Genomic DNA, 8,213 nt, shown 5'->3' with positions numbered 1-8,213 from the left:
CAACCACAAGTCATTCTTTAACGAAGCTACATCACGTGACTATGTTAGCACTCTTTAGCAAAGTTAAAACAATTCAGGCACTGACATAGCCAGGATTTTATATTGTGGGGCCAACCCACTATTGTTGGGGCAACACACTATTGGGGGCAACCCACTATTGGGGAGGGGGTGCAACCCACACTATATATGTATGCATGTATGTCTGTATGCATGTATGTATGTATGATTTTATAAAAACAAAATTAACAGGTTTTTAAAAAAAAGGTTTGGAGGGCATGGCCCCCGTTCCCCCACCCCGCGCTACACCACAGACATGATAGCATATACCACGGCCTTTGATATATACCAGTCGTGGTGTACTGGCTGGAACGAAAAATACCCCAATGGGCCAACCGACGAGAATCGATCCCAAACCGGCTGCGCATCAAGCGAGCGCTTTATCACTGGGCTACACCCCGCCCCACTGGTGAAAGAGAAGAGTCTCAATTTCTAGAGAGATGCCCAACCCATAAAGGACAGACCATCCGAGTGACCCATACCAAGCTGTATTGTGACAGAGGAGAACTGAAAAAGATTGCTCATTTCATCTTACAGACTGCACTTCTGGTGTAGCTTGTGAAAGAGAAGATTTTTCCACTTCTTCGAAGATGCTCAAACCATAAAAGAGGACTCATTTGATCCTACAGACTACCCTGTTGTAGCTTGTGTGAAAGAGAAGATTTTTCAATTTCTATGGAGATGCTAACTACTGCGTACAAAGATTAATTCCATAAATATAATCGAACCCCATTAGTGGACCAGACAGTTCCCTACATCTGTTTCATAAGCACGGGCTTAGGAAGATGCCAAAACGTATGTGGGGCGCGCGCGCGCACACACACACACACACACACACACATACATACATACATACATATACACCTGTGTGTGTGTGTGTGTATATATATATATATATATATATATATATATATATATATATATATATATATATATATATTCTAAAAAAAACATCGCTGCTGCTACAAATGGGGGGGCACGTGGCCCCTTACTCCCCCCCCCCCCCCCCCCCCCTCTTGCTACGCCAGTGATTAGTGCTAAATATATAAAAGATGACTTGTTAGGGCCCAACGGGCTATTCTCGTTCCAGTCAATGCTACACAACTCATGATAAAATGGTCGTGGTATGTAGTATCATGTATGTGGGGTGTTGCATATAAAATATTCCTTCCTACTAATTGAAAAGAGTACCCCAGGGAGTGGCGATAGCGGGGTTTTAACCATATGTTCGACGCCATATAACCGTAAATACACGTGTTGAGTACATCGTTAAATAAAACATTTTTTCCATCCTTCCTTGTTAAGAGTTAGCCTATTTCGTGGTATGGGTTCCCTTCCCACTTTACAAGTATATATGGGGTTTTTTGTGTTTGTATTTTGTGTTCGGCAGGGGATGGTTTACATCTTGGTGTCATCATAATAGTATTATCCGACACCACATAACCTAGATTAAAATATGTCGAGTGCGTCGTTAATAAAGCATTTCTTCCTTCATAATATTATTACTTCCGGTAAACAATTTTCATGTAAAAAGAAGTACCATTGGATGTCGTAATATTTCACTTCCGGTAGCGACGAACTGTGATTGGACCGATAAAATCAGGCTGTTTATCCAGCGCAGTGATTGGCTAAACAATCTGGGTGCTCTGAAGGGGAAATGGAAAAGTCTACCTCGCTCTCTCCACTTTTGTTGTAGCCTCAATTGGCGACTAGTCTGTTGACACGGTCGATGTCGACCTATTTACATATTGTACGACTCTGCGGTTAGCCTCCACAATGGTCGGCGTGTTTGTGGTTTGTCCTGCACATAATGAACCGCCGAGCACGTGGTGTACTGATTATAAAGTGGGTATTTGACAACACGTTAACTTCCATACCGGACACAGTTGGGGGTGGGGAGGGGAAACTGATAGTTTTCTTCACGACACATCAGCGCATTTTAAGACTGCGGCCATTAGATAGGAAAGGGGGTATATGTGTGTGTGTGTGTGTGTGTGTGTGTGTGTGTGTGTGTGAGAGAGAGAGAGAGAGAGAGAGAGAGAGAGAGAGAGAGAGAGAGAGAGAGAGAGAGAGACAGACAGACAGACATATACACAGCGACAGACGGACAGACACAGTGAGAGAGACAGACAGAGCGAGAGAGAGATATAGGCAGTCAGACACATATACACACATACACAACAAACTCAATACACTCGGAAACACAGACACACACATAAACAAATCTCACACACGCGCGCGCGCGTCCGCATGTACAAAACACACATATACAGATATAACTTACATTTTAAACAGCGGCTATTTGGTGTCTAAACATCCAATAGCCGTGGTGTCGTTAAACAAAACAATCTTTTTATTATTATTTCGACACGGTTCAGAGATATAGAGACAGAAAAAGACATATACATTTTTAAAACATCGCAGACCCACATAAAACACACAACATACATATACACAAAACGCACACATAATATACCAAAACACATCCAAACACACAGAAAACACATGTATACACTACACACATACAAACACATGTACAAACTCTCTCTCTCTCTCTCTCTCTCTCTCTCTCTCTCTCTCTCTCTCTCTCTCTCTCTCTCTCTCTCTCTCTCTCTCTCTCACACACACACACACACACACACACACACACAACCGACATGAGGTTTATGTTCTTACGAACATCACGTGACCCTTTTCCTTGTGGAATTTCGTCACTGAGCAGTTAAATATTACGAGCCAATAATTCACCGTCTACTTTTTTCTTGGGGAGCATTTTCATACTTCACCGTCGTGTCATATTGCTGGAAACCCGCGTCCGGTGACCGTTAATACGACCATGAAACGCCAAATGGTGTACTGCGACCTTGTTCATGGAGATTTTAATGTCCCTTTTAGTGATCGTCTGGGACCCAGGGATGAGTATATGGGAATATGTGACGATTTTTCGCCAGGATAGTTGCACAGGTGCGTAGATTCCTACAACAAACTATCTTCCCAGGCGTCAGAGCATTACCTCCTACTATTTTGTTTTATTTGCCCCATGTCAAACGACGGCCGCTCATGCAGGTTTCCTCTTTACAGGAGCATGTCCTGGTGCGGGTTTTACCTGTTGGACGCCATGTTCTTCCGCTCAGGTGGATTCGAGGCGACGGGGAATGGTTGTAAAAAAAAACCCACGAAAAAACCACAAATACATTAAGAAAAACAATCTGTGCAGACGATGTTAGTTCTGTAGCAGAAGCCCTAAAACGAGTCTCATTTTCGAAGCAGCCTGAGGTCCGAAACATCGAAACTGGATCCGGTTCTGGTTTTGATGAGTCTGCTTCTCTTAAAACATAGCTCAAGTTCTATGTTGTCTCCTGCTAGATCTGTAGTGCGCGCCAGTACAGAGGCGGGTTTGTTTTTTTGTCACATGCATTTCAGCGAGTTTCTTTTTCGACTAGAGCCATAATCGCCAGATCCACATCGAAACCAACAGTATGTGATATTTTTCAGATCATATACTTTAAGAATTTAATAACTTTGCAAATTAGATGCAAATTAATCGAGGTTACGGCACTAGGTTTATTCACATTTAAGCAAACATACTAGGGTGACACTCCATAACTGACATATGCATTCATAGTCATCAAATAAAACCATTTCAATGGCAACTTTACACTCAAAGTTGTCCAGCGTTCAGAAAGCAAAAAACGTTTTTATGTAGGGATATCCAAAATGACGTCATTCGAATTTGACACCATTTCCATTCAAAAAGACACCGCGTCACATATTCTTACGTCATTTAAATATCGGGTAATGGCTGACTGGAATTAAAGTCGCGTATACAGTTTACAAAATACACGTTGTATTAAGCTTGAGATTATATGATAACGAGATTATCATATATATATATTTATTGTTAGCTTTAATCCCAACGATAAAAATATTAACGTTTTTCAAAATCGTATCTTTGTACCAGACAGAGTCAAAAGGATGTCAGGTGTTTCGACATTAAGAGGACTGTCACTTTCGTGGACTACATCCTTCGTAATTCGTCTTAAGAGGACTGCCACTTTCTGGGACGATTATATCGCTGCTGTTCTGTTTGTAACAAGACTGCCACTTTCCGAGACGACATCACTGCTATTTCGCCAGTAAGAGAACTGCCACTTTCCGGAAATACATCGGTGCTACTTGGTCTGTAAGAGGACTGCCACTTTCCGGAAGTACATTAATGTTATTTCGTCTGTAAGAGGACTGCCACTTTCCGGAAGTACATCGGTGTTATTTCGCCTGTAAGAGGACTGTCATTACCAGGACTAGTTTTAAGTGTTAGGCCACACCAATAAAAAAAATCGGTCTCTGGTCAGATCAAAGTTTCAGATTGATGCGGGGTGTGGCGGCGGCTTTTTTTAAAAGGGACATCCCCGAGTTTGTTACATTGTAAGATGTTTCCGACTAATAAAATATTTCTACGATTAAACTTACATATTAAATATATTTTCTTGTTTAGAATATCAGTGTCTGTATATTCAATGTGTTTCTGGTCGTCTTAATATTTGTAAGAAGCCCAAACTGGATTTTGTCTTCAAGTAATTTCGTACGTATGAAAAAACATATTTTAGGAAATAAAATGAAATTTACGCTAGTACAAATATTAGAACGATCTGAAACACGTTTAATATACAGCCACTGATATGATATGCAGGAAAATATATTTGATATGTAATTACAATCGTTAAAAAGTCTCTGTTAGTCGATAACATCTTAAAAATTGCAGCAAACTCAGGAATGTCCCTTTAAAGCATATATTGCACATAAAAGGTGGGTATATTTGATACCAAAATAAGGGGCATATTAAATTGAAATCAGAATGCACTTCCTAGTTCATGCGCGATGACATTTTGGCTCCAAATGCGGTTTTACGTCATAGCAAGAAAAGCCCGGCAAAAATCGACGTAATACCGCGGGATTTTTTTTTTTTTTTAAATGTTGACGCGCAAGGCAAGACCAGAAATGTATTTTGTTTGGCCTTAATGGTGAGATAATATATTGTTATAGGGGTAATAGACTTGGAATAAGCATTCACAAATATATATTATCTTCTAAAATAAATCAATATTCAAGTAAATGTAATATATTGAAATAATATATTATCTACATATAAATTATCTAATGAAATAAATGTGATGTAGGGCCTACCTAAATTTACATTATTAACTGGAATAAATATTCTAATTGCTAATATACAGTCTTCTGAAATACATATACACTGAAATACCAGGGTCGTACCCCGATCAAAATACTAGGAATGAAAGAATGACTGAATGTTTAACGACACCCCAGCACAAAAATACACATCGGCTATTGGGTATCACAAATGGTAAGTATATGAAAATATTATTTATATATATTTATATAAAACACAGTGTAAGAAAATCCTAGGGGTGTACTACTTTTTATAAACAAAACAAATACTATATAAATTAAACCCTGAGATGTGTATGATATTTTCTGGAGTTAAAAAAGTGACATTCACAGGGGGCCAACTGCCCCCCCCCCCCCCCCCCGGAGGGTACGGCCTTGAATACTATAGTATCTCTACAACATACAATAAAAGTACCATTATATACTGAAATAACCATGATATACTGAACTATATGTTATCTACGGAAATAAGCGTAATATACTAAGATATATATTATTTTCTTACATAACCATGATATACATTATCTACTGAAATAACCATGATACACTGAATTATATGTTATCTACGGAAATAAGCGTAATATACTAAGATATATATTATCTTCTTACATAACCATGATATACATTATCTACTGAAATAAACATTACACACTGAAATAAATATGTTGTACCGAAATGTATGTTATCCACTGAATTCAACATTTTGAACAACAATAATATATCTTTTAAAATAAATACATATTACTGATATTCTATATTATCTAAACATTGAAATAACACAAGACACTGAAATATACACTATCTACTGAAATAAACTTGATATACAGAAAAAAGGCATTGTTCACTGAAATAAACGAGATAATATACTGAAATATATATTATCTACTGAAAAAAACATGATATTTATACTGCCATATACATTATTTAGCGAAATAAACAATATAATATATTGTAATATAAACATTATATATTGCAATAAACATATTGAAATACCATACACATTATTTACCGAAATAAACAATATAATGTATTGTAATATAAACATTATATATTGCAATAAACATATTGAAATACCATACACATTATTTACCGAAATAAACAATATAATGTATTGTAATATAAACATTATATATTGCAATAAACATATTGAAATACCATACACATTATTTACCGAAATAAACAAGATAAGATACTGAATGATATATTATCTACTAAAAACATGATAATTATGCTAAAGTACGTATTATTTCCTGACATAAACATGATATACTGAAATAAGCATTATTTACTGAAAGAAACAAGATGAGATACTGAATGATATATTATTTACTGAAATAAACATGATGATATACTAAAATATATATTATCTACTGAAATAAGCAAGATAATATACTGAAATATTATATACATATCAACTGAAATACGTATTGTGCACTGAAATAAGCGAGCTAATATACTGAAATATACAATTACCTACTGAAATAAACATGAAATACGTATTGTGCACTGAAATAAGCGAGCTAATATACTGAAATATACAATTACCTACTGAAATAAACATGAAATACGTATTGTGCACTGAAATAAGCGAGCTAATATACTGAAATATGCAATTACCTACTGAAATAAACATGAAATACGCATTGTGTACTGAAATAAGCGAGATAAAATACTGAAATATGTACATTACCTACTGAAATAAATATGAAATACGCAGTGTTCACTGAAATAAGCGAGGTAATATACTGAAATATACACATTTATCTACTGAAATAGACATGGAATACACATTGTGCATTGAAATAAGCGAGCTAATATACTGAAATGTATACATTCTTTACTGAAATAAACATGAAATACGCATTGTTCATTGAAATAAGCGAGCTAATGTACTGAAATATATACATTTATCTACTGAAACCGCCTTCAGACTGGTGACTTTCAAACTCGTCACAGACACAATTACCTCCACTCTGTGTCCGTGAATGTAGATCTTCACTCCACTGAAGATGGTTAATTTCTTTCCGCCCATGCGCTCATTGAGGCCAAGTCGCAAACAATAGGGCGACTTATTCACACACAGAGACCAATTTCTCACAGGACAGAGCCGCCTTTGATAGAAAGTTTTTCTCGGTCACGGGAGCGTTTTCTTCTTATTAAATTGACCATGGGAGACGCATCTACCAGTGTCCCACCCGGTGTGATATCGACGTGTTATGTTTGGGGGGGGGGGGGGGGGGGGGGGGGGGGTTGTTCTTGTTTTTCTTCTTCTTACACTGATATTTTTCTTGGACAAACAGCTAAAGTGTGTGTGTGTGTGTGTGTCTGTCTGTCTGTCTGTGTGTGTGTGTGTGTCTGTGTGTGTGTCTGTCTGTGTGTGTGTATCTGTCTGTGTGTGTGTGTGTATGTCTGTCTGTGTGTGTGTGTGTCTGTCTGTCTGTGTGTGTGTGTGTGTCTGTCTGTGTGTGTGTGTCTGTCTGTGTGTGTGTGTGTCTGTCTGTGTGTGTGTGTGTGTCTGTCTGTCTGTGTGTGTGTGTGTGTGTGTCTGTCTGTGTGTGTGTGTGTATGTCTGTCTGTCTGTGTGTGTGTGTGTGTGTCTGTCTGTGTGTGCGTGTGTGTGCCCAGGACGGCGTGCTTGAACTATTTCTTTTCTTCGAATATGGGAAGTTATACTTCTTACACCAGCAGGGGCGGGACGTAGCCCAGTGGTAAAGCGCTCGCCTTATGCGCGGTCGGTTTGGGATCGATCCCCGTCGGTGGGCCTATTGGGCTATTTCTCGTTCAGCCAGCCAGTGCACCACGACTGGTATTTTAAAGGCTGTGGTATGTGCTGTCCTGTCTGTGGAACCGTGCATACAAAAGATCCCTTGCTACTAAAGAAAAACTAGTGGGTTTCCTCTCTGAGACTATATGTTAAAATTACCAAGTGTTTGACATCCAATACCCGATGATTAATAAAACCATTG

Source organism: Gigantopelta aegis, chromosome 11 (genome assembly GCF_016097555.1).
Source record: "Gigantopelta aegis isolate Gae_Host chromosome 11, Gae_host_genome, whole genome shotgun sequence".
Lineage (NCBI taxonomy): Eukaryota > Metazoa > Mollusca > Gastropoda > Neomphalida > Peltospiridae > Gigantopelta > Gigantopelta aegis.
The sequence above is the reverse complement of the archived record's forward strand: the minus strand, read 5'-3'. Positions refer to the sequence as shown.